Genomic DNA, 24345 nt, shown 5'->3' on the forward strand with positions numbered 1-24345 from the left:
GATTGTGCTGTGCTTAACACCAACTTTTGTGAACATACCATGGCGAGTATTCAAAAGAAGATACCCACTGAGAACACCCTATCAAATGTATCCCCAAAGAGATGACAATCTGAGGGAGGAAAACAATGAAGGAATATGAAAAGGAGCAAAAAGAGGAGCAAAAAGAGGAGGAGGCGACCTCACGAAAGATGAGCATGACACCCTGTCGATACTGGATCAAGAAAATTCATGGATCTTACAGACACTGATGACAACGTTAAGAATCGAGTAAACTTTCATATGCAAAACGAAGATTGAAAGTGTGTGAAGCTCTGCAGAAAATGCAAGACGCACAATAACTGTACAGATGCGCTAATAAAAGTAGATTAAGCAATCTTAGAAGCTAGCTTTATGTAGTGAATAGCCTGCTGGTGAAGGTGCCATTGTATCGAAACTCGAAATCGGTGTCATGAATATTAGTAAGCCAGGACCCATGGAGAGAAAAAGCAAAAAACTGTGTCACAGCAAAAATAAGCTGAGATTGAGGAAACAAATGGCGAGGCTGTCTGGCCTAGTATCAAAACTGAATCAGCAAAAGGTTGGTTATCTATTCTTGAAGGCAGTGAATGGGCGAAGCTGAATCAACCCTTGTTAAGGTGCAAAGAAAGAACACCAAGCTTGCCAAGTTTGATTCATTTAAGACATTTAATTAATGCAGAATGGACCAAATCGTGATCTTGTGTCACTTGAGCCAAGGATGGAAATAGAGTTGAGCGTGGATTCCTAGAACAACAAAAGTGAAAGCCTGTACTGCCATATATTCCCACTGACAAGGATTCTTTGCAAGGCCAAGTTCAAACACAATCCGCATGGCAGAAGGCATGAGTCCACCTCCTAGCACCTGGGTCTGAGCTTACGTGCTGCTAAGTGAACCGGTTGGTCCAGACATGGCATGAGCATGCCAACCAATAATAAAGGGCCGTATAATGAAGGGCCTTATAGTTTGAAGATCAATGATATACCGTGTACTTAACAGTGTTGAAGATTACATGTTTTAGAGGTAGGCATAAGTCGTACTTATAACAAGTATACTTAGATGTTCCTCTTGAACATCTCACACCCCCTCATAGGTTTTTCTTATTTGCCATATAGCATGATGTCACATGTGACGTATTTTTGCATATACAGATGTTTTATGAGAAATGCACTGAGAGCTCTAGTGAACATCTGTTGATGTTCGTTGTAACTCCCTGTTCTAGATAATTGTTAATAAAACAGCACCTTAGACATCTTCCTGAGTTGGTTTGATTATTGGGTGTCAGAGGGATTCTGCATCCCCATCATTGCATGCATGATACCCAAAGGGCCATATGCTCACTTGGCAGAGGTGCAGATGGTTGGAAAATATCCAAACTAGTTTGTCTCCAGATTATCAAAAAATCGGGCATCCTCTGCCATTAGCCAGAAGATCGTGGGGTTTCATGTGGAGAACGGCCGATAGAAATAAACTCGCAAGAAAGACCCCCTTTGACGAAATCCCTGCCTGGTTTCCACAGGCGCTCTGCTGGATGAATGGCGAAGTGGTCAGATTGGAGGAGGAGTCGATACCGAAGGCCTCCAGTTAATTAATGAACAAATAGTGAGTAGACTAATGGCAATGGCAAATGAAGGGGATGGGATTGTGATCATTTTTAAGTCACAGGAAATATTGTGTGAAGAGAAGGTAGCACACAGAGTCCTAGCTCAAGGGAGCTTCAGAAGGAGATGTTTCAAATCCTAACAGGGATAGAACATAAATATATAACCCGTAAACTGGTTTACATAAGGTGACGTCTCAAACCCTGTATAGGGTATGGAGTAAAGGCGAGAGAGAAAAAGGTGATCACAGTGTTTATTACTGTGTAAGGTCTACTAGTCTGTATGATGATTGGTGAGTAACAATATAGAAGAGTGATAGAAGTTGTGAAGTAATTGAAAATGTTGAGGAGCAATACTGATTAAGCATAGCAAAGTCATTGGTACCGATCAAAAGGTAGAGCTATCTAAATAAGAAATTAGAGGCTTGAGTGACGATTGATGGTGCATGCTCATATTTGTTCTTTTAAAGGTGTCAAAAAAGTGATGATTTAAGTAACAAGTATAAAGGTTATTTCAAAAGTCTGACAAGTAATGACATTCAATTGAGACTTGTCATTGTGGGAGATACTCCTCTGATGCACTTAATAAAACATTACCAATGCATATGCCCAATCTCAAACAGTATAGTGCGTAATGGGTGAAAGCTACAGAAGATAAAATGTTCATACCATGGCCACAAGGGGCATCATTATCAAAAGCAGTATAGCAACACATGACCACATACTTGTACGCTGTGTACACGGGGAAGAAATTAGAAAAAAGATTAGCCATTCTAGAACTCTGGAAAATCTACCAGAAAGAAAGTTAAGATCCTCCTCCTGAAAAGTGGATGCTTAGTCAGCGTAAAGAGGAAGGCGTTGAGCCTTCAGCACACCTTACCTTGGCGGAAGGAAAAAAGTGCTAGTACGGAAGAAATAGGGTTATAGCCTTTAAAGGAGTTGAAAGCGGTGACAGGGTATAGTTATACAATTTACGACCCCTTCCCCCGCTAATAGTAGCATTTATAGTCCAGAGGAAAGTAAGAGAAAACAAGAGATCTATAAGATCATACAAGACAAAGAAGAAAGGAGTTAGCGGTCAAATCTGTCGACAGAAATAGATAGGGAGATTAAGAGATGGAAAAGGAGAGAAGGATAAAGCTGACAAGATAGCGCTTGTGCAGAATGAATGGATGGATGGGAGGACAGATATTACTTAAAATGGATGCGAAAAGCATTGAGGAGGTCAGGCAAAGAGAAGATAAGGACGAACAAGAAAGAAAAGACAAAGATTGAGAGAAGAAATTGAAAGAAGACGAGCAGCAAAGGAAGAGCAGCGAGCAATGAGAACAGATTAATCACTAGGAGCAAAAGAAAAAAGAACAGGCAGAAGAACAAAGAAAGTATGACAATAGACAGAGAGCAATAGAAGATATGGATTGAAGAGAAAGGAAGAGAGAAGTGGAGGAAGCATAAAGACTAAGGGGCACAAGACTACAGAGATGAAGTGAAGAATAGGAAAGAAGGGAAGGAGTAAGGAGGGGAGAACGAAGGAAATAGAAAGAAAGAATTTGAAGGTATGCGAGAAAGCGAAGAGAACTAGATGAAGAAATAGAACAAAGATGAAGACAGTGGGGTCTTGATACCAGTCTTATTTGTAAGGAATCAATAGGGCCAAGCCCAGAAATACGATGGCACATAATAGAAGAGATTCATCTGATGAAGGAAGTTATGCCAAATGCATCTAAAGTAGTATTGGAAGAAGAAAGCTTTGATTAAGTGAGTATCAGAGATAATATCGATAAGGCCTATCAAGAATTAAAGGAAGGTAGGAAGTATGGAAGTCGAGGGAAGAGGGATCAATCACTAGCATTTCAATGATGAAGCGAAGAAGAAATTCAGTTCAGCTATGGACGTAGAGCATTGTCCTTAAGCAGACTAAACCTAGGCAAAGGTGAGGAACATAAGATATGTCAGAGGAGGAAAGATAATCTAGTCTTGGGTTAGAAAGAGGGAGTGTGTGTGCCCCTGAAGGAAGCCTGCAAATGGATAAAACAGTAAGATGGTTGGATCTGGAGCAACCTAAGCATAGGACGCCAGATCCCATAGCATGTTCAGAGCATCCCCAAGGACGATTGTATAGTGAGAAGGAAGAATCACCACCATATGTGAGCAGGTTAAGGTTGATACAGTTTAAGGTTGTTACGAACAAGGAAACAGACAGGGACAATCATCCCTGCCTTGGATAGACTAATAGTAGGACCCGACTGTGGGGCAGTGTTTATGCAGTTTCCCTTATTGGAAAAAGAGGGAGCAAGGCAACAGTAAATCCCATGGCTGCAGATGGACAAGGATAATTTAAGGTGTAAGCTCCTGAGTTTGACTTTGAGCACTGGGAAATGGATATATGAATCAGAAACTACAGGAGGAAACATGCTGGCCGTAGGGGACATAAAAGGTCTCCCGGCAGCTATTCTTGGGCAAAAGGGCTGATTGCATATGAAGGAGAGCTGGATATTCAAGTGTGACAGCACAGAACAAAGCAAATGATGGAGCACTGTTTAATAATTATAGAGCAGATGTGCGGAGGGCTGTCAGGGTACAGTACCCCAATACATCAGATATGGGTGCAATTATGCCACGTAAGATGAAGACCGTATTGCTTACATGCAGGATATTCAGAAGAAATGGCAACTTGAAATTAGCGAGCCATGGGGAAAAAACAGTGGAATTATTTTGCCACATTTTATGGCAGGGGTTGCCTGAGCCAGTACAGAGGCACATGAAGAATCAAGTAGGGATAGAAGCGAAACCATGGGCTGAGATACAGCTGACAATAGTACACCATTGTCAGTTATTACAAGAGAAAAACAAGAAGAAAGATGAGACTATGAAAATCGAGGAAGCCAAGTTAGTTCCGGAAAAATTGTCTAAATTTGCCACAGAAGGGGCGGCATTGACAAGTTGAGAAGGATTGGTAATGCATGAAGCAATGGTTTCATCAAAGGCGAGTAATCAGTACCCGATGATCAAGATGGATAGGGCTTCGTGCCACGAGGCAGAGGTATGGACTATAGAGGAAGATGAGGTGGATTTTAAAATAATCAAGGTGGGTTTCAGAATACACAGAATGAGAATCAGAGTACCCAGGGAGGATATAACCAAAGGGTAATTTTCAGACTGGCACTCCTAGTATGTTGGACTTGTGGGATGACAGGGCATATTGCAAGCATCTGTGGAAGCCAAGGGAATGTACAAAATGGGCAATTTTCAAGAGGGGGAACAGCTGGTCCTCCACCATATAGTACATAAACTAGAGAAGGGTTTGACCAAGGTCACACATTTTATCAGACACAAGCACCACAAGTACAGCAGGAACAGCAACAAGAGTGAGTGCAAATAAATCCACCACAAATGCAGTCACAACCAGCCTATATGCAGACACAGCAGTATGCAAACACAGGACAAGTGCTGGCACCCAGAATAGGAGGTGCCACTGTGGTAGGAGGTAATCCTTTCACAGGGACGGGGATGAGCCTGTACCCACAATAGGACAGCTCACAGGGTGACTTGATGTGTTCAGTATTATCTGTGGCACCAGACCCCCAAGAGGAACCAAGGGTTGACGTGAGAATAGGAGGCAAAAGTTTTTCTCTTCTAGTTGATACTACAGCAATTTCAGGAATCACAATGAATGCTCAAAGCTTTTCTTGAGTTACGATTTGAGTTCCTTTTACTAATGAATTAACAATGTCTATAGGAGAATGCTACATGTCTGTTCCATTGTTATATTCACGACAGACTCTGGTTAAAATTTTGGGAAAAGATTTAGGGGCCGATTCATGGAACAAACGTGCGCCGAAAATCCATGAGCAAGCAGGCGCAAGGGAGCGCAAGCATGAGAAACGCAGCGCACGCGCACCCGTGTGATTCAAGGAAGACGCTGCGCGTGTTTCCCGCTGTCCGTGCGCCCAATCCAGCCATGGCGCATGCAGGCATACACGGCGTGCGCTACGCGCACAGCAAAAGTGCACATAGCGCGGCGCACACAACCAAAGTGGGCGGAACAGTGGGTGTAACACGCAGAATGGGGAACAACGCGTGAAAAAGAAGGCGTAACTGGGGAAGTACTGCAGGGAACTACACGGAACGCCCACACGCACGCGAACAACCGTATTCATGGATCCGAATACGGGAAACCCGCGCACGGCAAAAGACGCACACAGGCGTCAACGCGTCCGCCACACGAAGGCAGGCGGAAGCGTCCCCGCGCACAGTACAAAAGTGCGCGGAAACAACAAACACGTATATACAGCTACGATGAATGCCCCATTTGTCGCAGCACTGATCCTGGGACACCGCAGGAGGAGGAGAATAGCCAGGGCACGCATTTTCGCACCACGGACAAGCCTTTTTGGGATGCCTGACGACCAGGTCTATGGCAGGTATAGGTTTCCACCCCACATCATCCTAGACCTGGTCAAGGAGTGGGAAGATGACCTTACATCCCCCACCCTTTGCTCCCAAGCATTGAGCCCCTTGGAGAAGGTGCTCAATGTCCTGCATTTTTTGCCCACTGGGTCATTTCAGCGGACTACTGCCATAGTGGGGGGGGTCTCACAGGCCACGCAGTCACGCTGCCTACACCAGGTACTGCCAATCATGACAGCGCGCACCTCAGTCCGCAGGCACATATACATGCCCAGAACACCCGCAGAAAGGCAGGCCGTTGTCCTGGATTTTTTCAGGGTGGCACACTTCCCCAAAGTGCTTGGTGCCATAGATTGCACCCATGTGGCCCTACGTCCACCTAGGGCCACTGAGCACATCTACCAAAACCGCAAGCACTGGCATTCCATCAATGTACAGGTGGTATGCGATGCAAAGGGAATCATCACCTCTGTCTATGCAAACTACCCTGGCTCCACCCATGACAGTTTCATATACAGAATGTCCGCCCTGAGCCGGGCCCTGGAAGCTGGCGACACATGGCTCCTAGGTGAGTACAAATGCCCTTGCACATGCATGCAAGTCACACACAGACAAATACCCATACCCTAATAATCTCAACTATTATCACCTCCCCAGGGGACAGTGCCTACCCTCTGAGCAACCACATGATGACGCCAATCCGGAACCCCACCACACCACCCCAGGTAAGATACAACGCCGCCCATATTGCAACCAGGGCCATAGTGGAGCGCACATTCGGAGTGCTCAAGTCACGTTTCCGCTCCCTTGACCGCTCTGGCGGGCAACTACTCTATGCACCACCAGTAGTGTGCAGGATCATTGTGGCAGCATGTGTCCTGCACAATGTTGCAACACGGCAGGGCGTACCAGTGGACATGGTGGTGCCCCCCCATCGCCAACCACAGGCACAGGCGCTGCCCATGGGAGGGGACAGGGCACGTGGCGAGGAAGCCCGGACCCAGCTTGTGACCACATTTTTCACCTAAACTCCCACCCCTGCGGAGTGCACACAGGCCTGGCACATACCAGGTGACAATCGATGATGATAAAGAGACAGTCAACTGTCACAACCCTACCACCCTGAGAATGTTGCCATGGAAGTGCCACATCGTCTGCATCCCTAGCTACTTAAACACAAGCTATCCTGTGTGACCAAAAGGCACACATATGACATATGACATGATATGGCCTATACACAAGTATTTCAAGGTGCGATGAGGCAGGGAGGGGGAACAAGGAAGACAGACAACGGTACAACTAGGCCAGGTGTCATTCAGATTGTGCAAGTGCAGGGGTAGGGGGCAGGGAAAAGTGGAAGGGGAGGGGGGGGTGCAGTACAGGGGAAGCAGACCAAAAAACAAATACACAGGTCATCTGGTGGCAACTGCAAAGGTAAGTGCAGACAAGTGCTGGGAAGGGGGGGCTGTAGGGATAGAGAGACAGTACCACAGTGCAGGGGTTGCCAGGGAGCCAGTGCAAGTGGAGAGTGGCTGGGCCAGGGACCAAGGTCGGTGAGAGTGGCCCAGTTGCAGATCCAGTGCAGTTCCAGTGAAGAATTCCGCAAGGGAGAGGCAGAGAGAAAGCAGAAGCAAAGAGGAAGGTCTTGAGGTGCTTCCCGAACCGGAGATGGTTCCCCTCAAGTTCAAGTGAGGCAGGAAGGCTGTTCCAGAGGGAGGGCCCTGCCGCGGAGAGGGATCTACCCCCAGCTAGTTGCTCTGAGAAGCGGATGACCCTGACATGCAAGGTGTGCATCACACACACCTGCACAACAGGCCATGGCCATCACTGTTATGCCACTCAAACCCTCCCAAACCACAACATGACATGGCAAGCAATACCCATACACCAACACAGCAACAATAAGGTACACATTACCATGTCCAAAATGTACAGTGGCATCAGACAATGATGCCTGACCAGGAATCAGATGAAATGACAGACCAACAACCTCCCACCCAAAATAAGTAATTTCCAAATGCATTACAAGAGTTGTACACGTAACACAACAATGAATGCCTGTCTACATGCACATTGTGCATTGCAAAATCAACACTGCAGCTTTTGTGTGCTGTGTCCTACTCCTGCAACACACTGCTCAGCGCACAGCACAGTGAACAGCCATTGTGTGTGATGCACACCCTGAGCATCACATCTAAGCGACAGACCACATCAAAAAGCAAATTAGGCATGTACAGGATCCATAATTGGTCACAGAACATGTGCTGCAGGGACACAGTGGCCACCAGAAGGCAAACAGTGTACACGTGGATATGCAAGGGTGGGAGTACATGTAGTGCATCAGAGTGCAAGTGTGTGGGTCTGCAAGGACATGCACTCAACATATGCATGTGCACTCAAGTGACCATCAGTGTTCTCTACACATCACATGTGAACATTCACCATGTGTACACCCCAGCATGTCAAACCACAACTATCCCCTCGCACCTGAAAGCTAAACACAACACATGAACAGGCATTGATCTGCAGAACACAACATGTACATAGGATACCACCATTACAATGTCAGAGTTCCCATCACACTGCAGGGCAAGGCAACTATCAACAACAACCCCCCCTCCCTCACAAATGACCATGACTCACTGAACAACTGCACCTGGGTCATGGAGCCTTCAACCCTCAATTCCACCTGGCCACAGGATCACCTTTACCCTTCGTCACCATCTCCCACCTTGTGTGTAAAAAGATGCCTGCACCCTCAGAATCCACACTCGTTTCCAAAATCACAAAATCCAAGGCATAAAAACGAGCCCGAACACCCTCCAGTAGATGACTTGACGTAGCAGTACCTCACAAAGGCCAAGTACTACCACAATGAAGCAACAACCAAGGTAGCACAATAAAACAATGTCAGAACAGGATGTGAACCATGTGTGGTACATAACATACAATGATGCACCATGAACGGATGTGTACTGTCACAGGTCCCGTGTACAGGCTCAGGAGTGGCAGGAAACAACCACCCCCACGGTGTCCCGGGTGCCTGCAAGGTCAAACTCACACAGGCCTCTGAGACCCTGGTGGGGAAGGAGGGTCAGGGACATGCAGTCGGGACAGGTGTTGGTACACTGGATAACTGGAATGAGTGGCAGGAGAGGGGAGGAGGAATGACACATGAAAGTAGGGAATGCACGAAAATGTACTAACTGCATGAACACATACACAATCCAAACAAACTTGGACATCATTGTCATGGCCTTCTGTAGTCCAGGCTTAGGAGTGGTACGAACCAACCACCCCCTCTAGGGTTTTGGCGCCTGCAAGTTCGGGGCTTACACAGGCATCCGCAACCCCAGCGGGGAAAGAGGGTTAGGGAACGTTGCTTGGATAGGTACGGGAAGCAGGAACACTGGGTAGAGGGTACAGGGTTCAAAATTGCATAGGATTCCGGGTGATTAGGGGGAAAAAACATACCAAATTGAATCACACATACATCCATGCATTAGTGCACCCCCCAGCAAGCCTATGCAGAGCAGTTTGAAAGAAAAACAACAAGACACTTAGCTCTGGTTTTGACTGCTGGCCTCCTGCCTGCGCACTCTTAGGTCCGGTTACAGGAGCACTGCAATGTTACAAAGAGAGCCACAGTCAACAACCTGTACGTGCCAATTACACAAAAACACACCACCAAACATTCCCCATAGCAACAAACTACTCTACAAACAGACAATCTGGTGTAGATGCTTCGTACCCATATATAACAGTACCCCTGTGATGGGTCATACACAGTCAATGCAGTAAGTGAGCCGCCGGTGGGTGCATGGCAAATGGAACACCAATGTGTCACAATTCACACAACATGCAATGTTCCCTGGGTAAGCAGACAGACCCATATAGCAAGCCATGACTTCAGAGCAAGTTGCGTACCGCCATGACCGAAACAAAGATGGCAGTGCATTTATCATAAAGTACATGGAAATGAAATGCACTGCACCCGAGTATGTCCCTTGCTGTATGTCCCTGTGAGCTGCCCCTTTCCATGTCTCGGAAGGCTACATGGTTGATACAAGTGCCTCAATGGACCTTGGTGTACCAGAGGGCATGTGCCACTGCCCCTGCAGGTGTCCCAGACAACCCTACAATCAACAGCCATCAGTCCACCAACACATCTGAGCTGCATTGTGTGCTTCAACACCAATATTCGTCCAAGCTCACCCTCAGTGCTGTGACTAAGCCTGCATGTGCAACTCGCCTGGTGCAAGCTTTGCTGTGTAGTGGCCCCCCTGTGCTGCTCACCTTGCCTGGAGTTCCTTGGAACACGTCAGCAGTTCTAGGATGTAGGTCTGCAATCCCTGTGCCTCTGCTTGTGCACACATGTGCATGTGGGCACCAACAAACGTGTCCAGAATTCCGTCATCCAATGGGCCATGTCTGCTAGCTAACGTGCTCTGGAGGCTCATCCCCCTGCAGAAAGGGCATGAAACACATGATTAATGCTTCAAAGTCATCTGTGTGTGTCTCTTCAGGCATCTCATTACTTGACCATGTCAGAGAGTCACAGCATAAATCACACCATCAGTCCGTCTTTCAAATCCAAAGTGTGTAACACTATCTACAGCATGAATTGCAACAAGAACGTGTACAGTAAAGATAAGAAACATACTACACAATGCATAGCAATGATTGTACACATTAATCATGAAACACCCCATCTAGAAAAAGCTGAACAGTGGACAATAACACCAAAATCATCCCCACTAAGGGTGTAAACACAAGTCACACACCACCAGACATGCCACAGATATGACAGTCCAAGTCCCTTGTGTCAAATTTTCTAACACCGAACCATCCTTGCAAGCCCATGGATAAGGGAGGCAGGAGTGGCATATGTGAGTCAAGGACCCCAAGCAGCAAACACATACACAAGACAAGCCTGAAGGGCCCAGCTGGAACAGACAGTGGATGCCTTCAAAAGCCACAAAGCACCGCACCATCACATGAAAGCACAATAGACGGGCAATTTTAAACTATAGTAACTATTAACTAATTACACTAACTATGGAAAACCTACATTACCTAATTAAACTAACTATCAAACAGAAACTTAACTAACTAAACTAAAATAAAAATCAAAAATGGCCACATATGACCCAGGGGGGAGGGGAGGCACCCAGGATGCGATGATGCTGAGCCAAAAAAAAAAACCTCCATGGGCTCAACGCCTGCACAGCCCGACCTATGTGGGAGATAGATGGTCGTCCGAGTCTGGCTCTTCCTGGAAAGGAGGACGTGGCACAGTAGCCTGGCCACGCCTAGCCGCAGTTTGCCCCTCGTCGGCAGCAAGTCTGCCGGACGGGTGAGCCTGGTTCTGTGTGGCGATGTGACGTAGGTCTGCATGCAGAACCTCACGTGATACATGTGCTTCCTCTTGCAAGGTAGCACGTGTAACACGGAGTTCCTCCTGCAAGGCCTGGCTGGACAACCGCTGCACCTCCCGGCAAGCCTGTAGCTTTGCTGAGATGGTACGCTCAAGCTGTGCAAACCTCTCCTCTGCCTGCTGCCTCTGGGACATCATAAGGACACCCAGAGTGAATCTGAGGGAAGGATACTCCTCCCTCAGGGCATCCATGTGCGCCTCTGCATGAGCAGCAATTGCTTGACGCAGAGATGACATTTCAGCCTGGCGTGCCCTGTCTGAGGCCGCCATGTCCAGCCTGAGCAAGCGGGCCGTGGACCGTGCCGCCTGCTGCTGGAGAAGCACCTGCCTAGCAGGGGGGAGCACAGATTGGGCCACACGCTCCATGCTCTCAACGATGTTCTCCATTGCTGCCCCCTGCCATTCTGAATTGGCAGTCATGTCTTGCTCCCACTCAGTATACTGTGGTTGCGCGCGGCGACCACGTTGCCGGGCTTGACCCATGCGGGACCCAAGGACCGGGGGTCCTCGCTGTGTTGGCACCGCCCGCGGCTGCACGACTACATGCCCCCGTCGACGTGATGTCCCAGGCACATCAGTGACTGGTGTGGAGGGTGACCCTGCGTCCCGATCCGCCACGGGCGGAGGAACCAAGACTGTCTGATTCCTCAGTGCAGGTGTCGCAGACAGAGGAGTGTCCACATCAGAATCACTCACCCCTGACACATGGACTTGATGCTCATCCAACTCAACATGGACGTCAGAGTCGTCATCAAGGCTGGACTCATAGGCAGCCAGAGACAAGATGGACTGTAGCACTTGGGGGGTTTCGTGGCCTACCACCCCACGACCCCCACTAGTGCCGGGTTGATGTAGCGGTAGCAACCCTGTGTCTGGCATGACAACACCATCCTATGCCTCCATTGCGTCATCACCTGAAAAATAGAGGGAAAAAGGTCACTACACATGTCAGAAGCACACAACACACACACACACCGACAGCAAACGCATCAGGCAGACATGTGACACACAACATATAACCTGCCATGCATGCTGGGTCAACTATGAATTGCTTCTGTGAACAGACCTGTTGAAAGGTGGCAGTTTCCATGGAAGAGGGTCTATGCAGTGCAGAAAATGTGTACGCCACTCACTACCTACATGTACAAGGACTCCATGGTGTGTGCCAGGAAATGTGAAGGCAGTGCAATGTCAAATTCAGACATCACGTGCATTGTGCATTCAATGTGTACCATATCTAGAAGCCAAGCACCCCTCCACCCCAATACCAAAGCAGGGATGCCTAGCATGGTATCAAAAGGCTGACCAAACACCTGTGTATTGACAGGCAGTGTTGACTTGCATCAACAGCTGAATGTGATTCAAGTGACAACACTGCAAACGATGCAGGGACAGTAAGCAGGACACATGATGTAAACTCTGGATTCCGCCCATGTGTGAAGAAGACACAACAACAGTTGGACAGAGTCATTGGCCATTGAACAGGCTGAGGCCTGTGAGCCACACAGATTGTAAGACCCTAAACATGTGTGCAACGCAGGACTGAGCCACAGTTGACATGGGAAGGCTGATGAGATGGCAGGCAATGTATGTAACCAAGGACTTGTATTACAGTGATCATCCAGTCAAGGACACATAGGGGCTTGCGTGCAATGCACATGGAGCATGAATGGGCACTCATGTCCCTGCGGGAGATCTGACCTATGCACAGTACAAGTGAGATACCCTGCCTCAAGTACTAAGGCTGTACCACACGGCATATGTTTGGCAGATTCTACGCTGGAAGTTAGCATCTACACAGGACGCATGAACAAGAAAGTACACATTGGCAAGATTGAAGAACACCAGTGCAAAGGTGGAACTGGGGTGCAGAGTGGCGGAGGAGGGGCAGGGGAGCATGCCTACATGGAGTCCCCGCATGCAGGCAGAGGAGACATGCATGACGGAAGCATTGCATTACTTACACATCAGAACCATGTACACGTCACATGTAGCGGCAATCATGCAAAACACATCCCACAAGTGAAACACACACGTCCTCAACAAACACGCATCAACACTCACTGGGCATCAAAGTCCAGCATCTCTCCCACTCCTTCGACCAATTCAGGTGGTATGAACTCTGCAACGAGTGCCTCATGCGGAGTGAGCTCTTCCTCCTCTGGTGCAGGCCCACCGCCAGTCACCAGAGTCAAGTTGTAATTAGAGGCACGCTTAGACTTAGTGCTGCGTTTGATGTCATTCCAACGCTTTTTGCACTCTTGCGCCGTGCGCACATCATGGCCGAATGAACTGACATGTTCCGCAACATGCTTCCAGTGGGTGTCACGTTGGGCAGCCGTAGTCTGACTATTGGCACCCACTAGCATTTCATGGCTTTGACCCCGCACGTAGTCCACGAGGAAGTCCAGTTCCTGCTTACAGAAAGGCTTCTTCCTCGACGTGCAGGAGGTCGTGGCTGTGTGTGGGGTCCCAGCCTGTGCTGCAGGTGCAACCTTCCTCCTCTTGGACTGTGGCGCAGACCCTGGCTGGCTAATGCCGCCCTGACCAGTATGGCCAGTGGGTTCGGTGGATTGAGCCAAGGGAGTGGCAGGTGGAGGGATGAACAAAGGCCTGACTTGTGTCAGTGGCAGCTAGGTGCCCACTAATGGACCCTGCACAGCAACATCAGCTGTGGCAGGGTCATTGACGGCAACGGTCCTGGTTGGCAGACTCACAACCGGGGTGCTGTTGGGTGCATCTGCCCCTGCACTTGCCAACACCCGGCTGTTCGGGGCAGCAGATGACATGACTGCCCCAGGGACACGTGTCTTGGTCTGAGCAGCCCGGCCTGCCCCTATGGTTTCCCCCCTGGCCTGTTGCAGATCTACCAAGGGCTCTTCAAGTGCCAACGCAGCCTGCGCTGGCAGACCCCGAGCCTGGGTGGCGGTGTCCACAGCTGCACCTGCAGCTACCACTTACCTTGGGCCCGTGGCAGTCGATGGAACGGACTGCCGGGTCACAGGGGCGGCAGTGCCAGATGCAGAAGCTGCATCCCCCGGAACCACAGGGGTGGTGGCATGACTGCACCGACACATGGCACAACATTGTGCTCAAGTGGCGCACCCCTGCCTCTTCCCCCTCTGTGGCCGCCCTGGACACCCTGGAGTCCCCCTACTCCCTGGTCACCACGGCCACGTCCCCGACCACGCCCGCCACGAGGAGGACGCCCAGCTGAGGCGCCCCTCACTTTTGGTGCCCTCCCAACCATGGCACAGATGTAGTAGTGCTGGCACAGATGGCTGGTGCCAATGGGAGGTGTACACCACAATTGACCTGGGCAATTGGGGTGAAGGGGGTGGGAAGCAAGATGTTAACAGCCCCCCCTGCAAGGATGTATGTGACCCCGGTGATGTGGTGACGGGTCACGCAACGCTCAGGCACCCCAAAACTGCAGTAAAACTGTGCACGCAACCCTGCAGCCTACGTGCGTGGATTCAACCTCCCACAGTACGCGGTGGCACCCAGTAACACGAATAACGCGTACGCAGGCTACTACGACATCGAAAATGGGTGCGATACACAGGGGAACCCGCAGTGGGAAAAAAAGCGTGTGCGACTCACCGTCTGACTAGCGCGATGCAGAAAAACACGCATAGCCAATACCCCCGCCAAAAGAAGAGATACGTCCTTGATAGCTGTGAAGTTGTGATGGCGCGTGAAACAACAGGAAGCAGCAACACACGTCGGTCTCCACGAAAGGCACGTACAGCGAACTGCTGGGCCCGCTCACCTTTAACCCGTACTGAGGGAAACGCACGCGCGCGTCACGTCACTTACGCGCATGGGCCCTTTCCTCGTATTACATGCGGACGTGCAGTTTTTCACGCGCGATGAAATGCCCATGCACGCCTGTGCGCGCCACGTCACAGGGGCGCTTGCGCTTCAAGGGCCTTCTGTCCAATGAAATTGCGTATGCGTGCAGATGCGCTTACGCGCTAAAGGCCTTTCCTCGAATTACACGCTGACGTGCCGAATTTCACTCCGTATCAAGCTGGCCACGTGTAAGCACACGAAAGATCACGCTCCTGTCCAGAAGGCCGAACTACTGCCCCCCAGAGCCCCGAACACGCTCCCACCTGCCATCTGCTGCTGCCTGACTCCTGCTGCCCACGTGCCCTGCCATTTGCTGCCTGCACATCAGCCAGGGGTGCTGTTGCTCTGACCACCCCTGCTGGAAGCGAAGACTCCCGACTGGGATTCCATCGCTCCACAGCCCAGCCCCAGGACCCAGTTGCCCACCCACTCCTGCCTCTGGGGTTGTCATGTTGGGGCAAACACCATCTGAGACCACTGACAATCCCCGGCCAGAGAGGCAGAGGGGCACCAGCTTCAGTGCCACCGAAGTTGGTGTACTGGTGGAGCAAGTCCTGGGGCAGTATGATGCCCTCTTTGGAAGTTCCCGCGCCGACAAGGAAGGACGGACTCGGATCTGGACTGACATTGTGACTGCCATCAACGCGGAGGAGGTGGCAGTCCGTGACTTCCAACATGTCAAGAAGCGCTGGGAGGACTTCAGGTCCAGGACCCTGAACAAGGCCCGGTGCCTCTTGAAGGCAGCGGATGCCAAGGGGCGCCGGGGCCACTTGTCGGAAGATCAGATGAGGGTCCTGGAACGCATATCCCCAGCGCTCCACGTCCAGGTCCTTGAGAGGCAGACCCGTCTGGAGTCGTGCGGTAAGTGTACATGCATCATGATTGTGAGCTGTGCGTGTGGTGATGTTTCAGTAGTGTGCAGGTTGCACATCTGTTTGTATGGGGTCGAGTATGGGTGGGGGTGTACAGGGCCGTGGGGCTAACACATGCGAGGGCTGGAATGTGTGAGACATGGATGGTGCTTGTGTGTGTATGCTTGCATGCCAAATGCAGTTGTGTGGGCACACATGTTTGGATGAATGTGTATGTAAGTAGACATGTCCGTGATGTCACGCATGTATGTTGTTTTCAGCTGCATGTATCAGCACTGTGTACATGTTCATTTGTGTGTATTTGACAAGGGTGCAACAGTGATGCAACATGGATGCATGTGACAGCCGGATGTGGAAGCCTGATTGGCAGATGTGACATGGATGCCCATCTGAACACTGCGACACTTGGCAGAGGTGTACACATGCATGCAAGTGTGGTGGTGTGTGTACATGTGTGGTGCACTTCCTGTGTTGCATGTGATGTCTGGCTCAGCTTTTCCTGCTCATGCTGTTGTATGGGTATGGATGGTGCTGGCAGTTGCGATATGGCTGTGGTATGGCTCATGTGTGGGAGTTGAAATGACATGTGTGTTGGGGATTGTGATGGCATGTCTGAGGTTTGCCAATGCCACTCATGTACAACTGTCATGTGTGTATGTGTCCATTGTACAGTGCCCTGATGCCTGTGTTTTATTTCTCCCTGTCTGCAGCGTCAACTGATGAAGAGGGCAGAGAAGGTGCTGTGGAGCACAGCGGCGGGGATCCCACCGCCAGCCGGAGACGCAAGGCCCGGCTCCCCTCCCATGTTGTCATCTCGTCGGGGAGTGAGGAGTCCGGTGCCGCGTCCCATGCCGCAGCTGCCGGGGGGAGGTCCAAGAGGCGGAGGTTGGAGTTGGACTCCCCGGCAGCAGAAGGGGCAGCTGGGACCCCACAGGGCCCAACGGGGGAAGGTGGCACGGAGTCATACAGGGTGGTGGGGGGTTTGGTGGAGGAGGAGGCCGTGCAAGAAACAGAGACGGGGTCTGGAGGTGGGGATCCCACTGGTGCTAGTGGTGCAGTGCAGGACCAGGGACAGGAGGCAGCACAGGCCGCCGCGGAGGTGCCTGTGTGCAATCCTGTCCCTGATCCTGTCCCTGCATCATCTTGCACCAGCAGGGATGCCTACGTCCAGAGCCGTTTTCAGGCAGGGGATGAGCAAACGACAACTGGCATTCCTCTGCCTGCGGACGTGGCTATCCGGGTCCGGGTTGAGCCTGTCCTGACTGGTGTGGTGTTGCGTCAACGGGCCATGCGAGGTGACCTGCAGTCTTTTCATGAGGAGACTGCACGTCATCTCGAATGGCTCGTTGACCACGTCAGCCTGCTGGGACAGGTCACCCAGGCCGGATTCCTCCGTTTGATGGTGCTTGCTACGACCCCCTCCTCAACTGAACCCCCTACGTGCCAGTCGTCCTCCGTGCCATCTTCCCACCCATCAGTCACCTGGGTGCCCTGTGGAGCTGCCTCTGACGATGCGGCCAGGCTGGTGGAGGAGGCATCCCTGCCACAGTCGGGAGTCGGACGTCCAGCAGGGGTGGCCACATCAACGACTGCACCCCAGTGGCGGAGGATGTGCAGGCAGCAGGAGGCAGTGCACGGGCAGAGGCACAGCAGCAGCAGAAACGTGGTGGGAGCCTTGAAGGCTTGGGGCCTTCAACATCGGAGGGGCAGGCATCGGCTGGAGGGCAGGAGGACCCAGGACAGAGAGTGTCTTCCGTGTGGCAGCGGTTGGGCCACGCCATAGATGTGGAGCGGCAGCGGGCGGAAGAGGCACGGCTCACAATGGTCAGGGCGGAGAACTCCATGCGGAGGGCCCTGAGGCGGGATGAGTGCCTCGAGGCAATCCTCAGGGGTTTGGAGGTGGACACGTCGACGGCCCTGCGGACCCTCGCGGCCATGGAGGAGGACCGCCTCCGGGACATTGAGCAGGAGTTTGATGATGCCCTGGCCCGGGACATCCAAAAGTGAGCCGTCAAACTAGCCCGCTGCCTTGTACATAGTTATGTAGGTAGTGTTAGGTTTCCTTTTTTTTAAAATTTATTTTGGACCTTTTGGATATTGGCCACATTTTTGTATATAGTTTATTTTATTAGTTAGTGTAGTTAGATAGGTTTAATATTTTTTGTTGGGATAATGGACCCTGGCTTGTTCGTATGTACATAGTTCAATGTTGGATTGTATTTTTCTTTCACAATTTGACCATGGAGCAATGGCTTTCAATTATTATTTCCCATTGGATTTTCTTTTGTGGACAGTGACTTTGGACACCATTACTTTGGATTATGATTTTTGGTTTTGCTTTTTTTCACGGACATGCTTCTTTTCATTTTTGTACATTCCCATTCTGTTTCTTTATTTTTGATTCTATTTATGTTTCCTTTAATACATATTTTTTTATTGAACTTCAATGTGTAGTATCTCATTGGTTTCATGCATATCATGATAGGCGTTTTGAGATTCACTGACACCCATTGGGTGTATGTGAGGGAAATGTGTTTGTTTCGGAACTTGCAATTGGTGTTCTGTCATGTAATTGCCAATTATGAGTGGGTGGATGCAATACTCGGGTGGGTGTTTTGCATTTGGAGGCTGACCATAGGGACCAGGGATCTAGATTGTGATGACATGTTGGCTGGGGAACATGAGTTGGACATGGGTGGGGGCCTGCTGGCAGGTGCCCCACAGTGCTGGCGGGTGGGGGCTGTGGGAGACATGGGTGGGGGCCTGGTGGCAGGTGCCCCTGCACTGCTGGGGGGTGGGGGTGGTGGGGAACATGAGTTGGACATGGGTGGGGGCCTGCTGGCAGGTGCCCCACAGTGCTGGGGGGTGGGGGTGGTGGGAGACATGGGTAGGGGCCTGGTGGCAGGTGCCCCTGCACTGATGGGGGGTGGGGGTGGTGGGGAACATGAGTTGGACATGGGTGGGGGCCTGCTGGCAGGTGCCCCACAGTGCTGGGGGGTGGGGGTGGTGGGAGACATGGGTGGGGGCCTGGTGGAGGCTGCCCCTGCACTGCTGGGGGGTGGGGGTGGTGGGGAACATGAGTTGGACATGGGTGGGGGCCTGCTGGCAGGTGCCCCACTGTGCTGGGGGGTGGGGGTGGTGGGCAACATGAGTTGGACATGGGTGGGGGCCTGGTGGCAGGTGCCCCACAGTGCTGGGGGTGGGGTGGTGGGGAACATGAGTTGGACATGGGTGGGGGCCGGGTGGCAGGTGCCCCACAGTGCTGGGGCGTGGGGGTGGTGGGGAACATGAGTTGGACATGGGTGGGGGCCTGGTGGCAGGTGCCCCACAGTGCTGGGGGTGGGGGTGGTGGGAGACATGGGTGGGGGCCTGGTGGAGGCTGCCCCTGCACTGCTGGGGGGTGGGGGTGGTGGGAGACATGGGTGGGGGCCTGGTGGAGGCTGCCCCTGCACTGCTGGGGGGTCGGGGTGGTGGGAGACATGGGTGGAGGCCTGGTGGAGGCTGCCCCTGCACTGCTGGGGGGTGGGGGTGGTGGGAGACATGGGTGGGGGCCTGGTGGAGGCTGCCCCTGCACTGCTGGGGGGTGGTGGGGACATGGGTGGGGGCCTGCTGGCAGGTGCCCCACAGTGCTGGGGGGTGGGGGTGGTGGGAGACATGGGTGGGGGCCTGGTGGCAGGTGCCCCTGCACTGCTGGGGGGTGGGGGTGGTGGGGAACATGAGTTGGACATGGGTGGGGGCCTGGTGGCAGGTGCCCCACAGTGCTGGGGGGTGGGGGTGGTGGGAGACATGGGTGGGGGCCTGGTGGAGGCTGCCCCTGCACTGCTGGGGGGTGGGGGTGGTGGGGAACAAGAGTTGGACATGGGTGGGGGCCTGGTGGCAGGTGCCCCACAGTGCTGGGGGGCGGGGGGGTGTGGAACATGAGTTGGACATGGGTGGGGGCCTGGTGGCAGGTGCCCCACAGTGCTGGGGGGTGGCGGTGGTGGGAGACATGAGTTGGACATGGGTGGGGGCCTGGTGGCAGGTGCCCCACAGTGCTGGGGGGTGGGGTTGGTGGGAGACATGGGTGGGAGCCTGGTGGAGGCTGCCCCTGCACTGCTGGGGGGTGGGGGTGGTGGGAGACATGGGTGGGGGCCTGGTGGAGGCTGCCCCTGCACTGCTGGGGGGTGGTGGGGACATGGGTGGGGGCCTGCTGGCAGGTGCCCCACAGTGCTGGGGGGTGGGGGTGGTGGGAGACATGGGTGGGGGCCTGGTGGCAGGTGCCCCTGCACTGCTGGGGGGTGGGGGTGGTGGGGAACATGAGTTGGACATGGGTGGGGGCCTGGTGGCAGGTGCCCCACAGTGCTGGGGGGTGGGGGTGGTGGGAGACATGGGTGGGGGCCTGGTGGAGGCTGCCCCTGCACTGCTGGGGGGTGGGGGTGGTGGGGAACAAGAGTTGGACATGGGTGGGGGCCTGGTGGCAGGTGCCCCACAGTGCTGGGGGGCGGGGGGGTGTGGAACATGAGTTGGACATGGGTGGGGGCCTGGTGGCAGGTGCCCCACAGTGCTGGGGGGTGGCGGTGGTGGGAGACATGAGTTGGACATGGGTGGGGGCCTGGTGGCAGGTGCCCCACAGTGCTGGGGGGTGGGGTTGGTGGGAGACATGGGTGGGAGCCTGGTGGAGGCTGCCCCTGCACTGCTGGGGGGGGGGTGGGGGTGGTGGGAGACATGGTTGGGGGCCTGGTGGAGGCTGCCCCTGCACTGCTGGGGGGTGGGGTGGTGGGAGACATGGGTGGGGGCCTGGTGGAGGGTGACCCTGCACTGCTGGGGGGTGGGGATGGTGGGAGACATGGGTGGGGGCCTGGTGGAGGCTGCCCATGCACTGCTGGGGGTGGGGGTGGTGGGAGACATGGGTGGGGCCTGGTGGAGCTGCCCCTGCACTGCTGGGGGGTGGGGGTGCAGGGAGACATGAGTTGGACATGAGTGGGGGCCTGGTGGAGGCTGCCCCTGCACTGCTGGGGGGTGGGAGACATGGGTGGGGGCCTGGTGGAGGCTGCCCCTGCACTGCTGGGGGGTGGGGGTGGTGGGAGACATGGGTGGGGGCCTGGTGGAGGCTGCCCCTGCACTGCTGGGGGGTGGGGGTGGTGGGGACATGGGTGGGGGCCTGGTGGCAGGTGCCCCACAGTCCTGGGGGGTGGTGGGAGACATGGGTGGGGGCCTGGTGGAGGGTGCCCCTGGTGGCTGGGGGTGCAGGGGGACATGCGTTGGTGGGCAGTAGTGCAAGTTGACATGTGGGTTGGCTGGGGGGCATGGCCATGGTGGATGAGGTGCCTGCAGGACATGTGCAGGGTAGGCCCCAGTGGTGTGAGCCACCTGTAAGGGCCGTGGAGGGTGTAGAGGGAACACCTGGGAGGACCCACACGTGCAATTCACGTGTGGTGCTCCCCGCCCACCCCTGTAATACACGTACCCTGATTGAATCGCGTGTGGAACTTCAAGCGCACCCCTGTGATACACGTACCCTGCTGAAATCGCGTGTGGAACTTCCCGCGCACCCCTGGAATACACGTACCCTGATTGAATCGCGTGTGGAACTTCAAGCGCACCCCTGTGATACACATACCCTGCTGAAATCGCGTGTGGAACTTCCCGCGCACCCCTGGAATACACGTACCCTGCTGACTTCGCGTGTGTGACTTCCCACGCACCCCTGGAATACACGTACCCTGCTGATATCGCGTGTGAAACTTCCCCCGCACCCCGAAATACACGTGGCATGGACATTCACGTGTGGAACTTCCCGCGCACCCCTGGAATACACGTACCCTGCTGATATCGCGTGTGAAACTTCCCCCGCACCCCGAAATACACGTAGCCAGGACATTCGCGTGTGGAACTTCCCACACACCCCTGGAATACACGTACCCTGCTGATATCCCGTGTGAAAGTTCCCGCGCCCCCCTGGAATACACGTACCCTGCTGCTATCGCATGTGAAACTTCCCCTGCACCCCGAAATACACGTAGACAGGACATTCGCGTGTGGAGCTTCCCGCGCACCCCTGGAATACACCGTACCCTGCTGATATCGCGTGTGAAACTTCCCGCGCACCCCTGGAATACACGTACCCTGCTGATATCGTGTGTGGAATTTCCCGCGCACCCCTGGAATACACGTACCCTGCTGATATCGCGTGTGAAACTTCCCCCGCACCCTGAAATACACGTAGACAGGACATTCACGTGTGGTACTTCCCGCGCACCCCTGGAATACACGTACCCTGCTGATATTGCATGTGAAACTTCCCGCGCACCCGTGGAATACACGTACCCTGCTGATATCGCGTGTGAAACTTCCCCCGCACCCTGAAATGCACGTAGCCAGGACATTCACGTGTGGAACTTCCTGCGCACCCCTGGAATACACGTACCCTGCTGATATCGCGTGTGAAACTTCCCGCGCACCCCGAAATGCACGTAGCCAGGACATTCGCGTGTGGAACTTCCCGCGCACCCCTGAAATGCACGTACCCAGCTGAAATGACGTGAGGTACTTCCCGCGCACCCCAGTGATACACGTAGCCCGCTTGCCGTGCTGGTAGAGGGTTAGCACAGCCCTTTGCGCTGGATTGGGGATTTTGATGGCTTTTCCCTGTGCGAGAGGCGTTCTTGGGGGCGTAACTGGCGCTGCTGCAGGGTCGCTGCGCCAGTGTGCGCCAAGGCTGGTTTTGGTGGCTGGTATCCATGAGTACGCTGTGCGCTGAAATGGGTTTTGGCGCACGCGGCTGGCGCAGGGATTCGCACGCGCACACTGTGCGCCAGCCGCCTGCTCCACTTGTGCGCTGAATTCTATGAATTACCCCCACAATGATAGAACTTAACAAGAAAATGTAATTCACTGATCAAGTAATAGTGTGTTCCAGTCCAGGAGTACACTATTTAAACGTGGACAAATTTATATTGGCGTTCACAGGGCAAGTGGTTCTGCAAGGCATTCCAGTCGACCCGGAGATTTTTCTATATGGAGTGAGCATTCTACTGACATGACTACCTGGCTTGGTTGGAAAAATTGTGAGGATACCTGATGAGTTTTTATTAATACTGCAAATACCTATGGACAAAGATGGGGGACAGACAATCCCTATAGAATTAGAAGCAGCCATAGTAGGAAGGGAAATGGTAATGCTCTAAGTAGTAGGTAGCAATGTTAGACCATCGAGAACAGTAATAGCCTAGAGGTAGTGTACAGATTGACTGACTTAACAGATGATAACATGTTCAAGGGAGACCAAACAGATGATGAAGTGGCGTTCTTTATGAGCATCACATACTATATAAGGATAGAAAAAAAGGAAGTCCCACAGCAAATGGCGATAATGCTGCAACGTCCAGCAATTTTTCAGGAAGATTTGGAGAAGGTGCCGACTGTCCTTTGGACTACAGGCCCTTACAAAGTTTATTGAAGGGAATAGAGGAAGTTAAAATAAAGCTTGAGGCAGGAGAGATTTTACCTTGAGCAAAGCAGTACCCCATGCCTCGAGAAACTGATGAGGGTATATTCCAGACTATCTCAGCACTGATGAAAAAAGGGATTCTGGTGTCCGCAGAATCATTGTGTAATACTGTAGTGTATCTGATTATAAACTCTAAAGGAGGGCCATGGAGATTCATCGTAGATATGAGACCAATTAACCAGATCTTAGATGCAGATTTTCCTCTAGTTCATAATCTGGCACTGATACTGTGCAGTATCCCAGTGGAAGCACCATATTTTATGGTAATCGATTTGAAAAATGTGTTTTTATCAATCCCGGTGCACAAAGACTCACAAGACTTAACTTCTTTTATGTTTCACCAAACTCGACTGAAACATACTAGGCTGCCCCAGTGGTACTGTGAGTCCCCATCGATCTTTAACAGAGTCCTACAGATGGATTTAGGCTATATTGATCTTATGAGTGCAGTAATACAATACGTTGATGACTTTTAATTTGTAGCACCACAGAAGATGAGTGCAGCCAAGATTCTATTGAGTTGATGACTATTCTAGCAGACAATTGATATAAGGTAGACAGGAGAAGTTACAATATAGCAAAGAAGAGGTGTAATACATAGGGCAGCTGATTTCCCATGAAGGAAAAAAAGGTGACATCTGAAAGAGCTGAGGCGATTATGAGAAC

Source organism: Ambystoma mexicanum, chromosome 3p (assembly GCF_040938575.1).
Source record: "Ambystoma mexicanum isolate Mex_15411 chromosome 3p, UKY_AmexF1_1, whole genome shotgun sequence".
In the NCBI taxonomy this organism is placed as follows: domain Eukaryota; kingdom Metazoa; phylum Chordata; class Amphibia; order Caudata; family Ambystomatidae; genus Ambystoma; species Ambystoma mexicanum.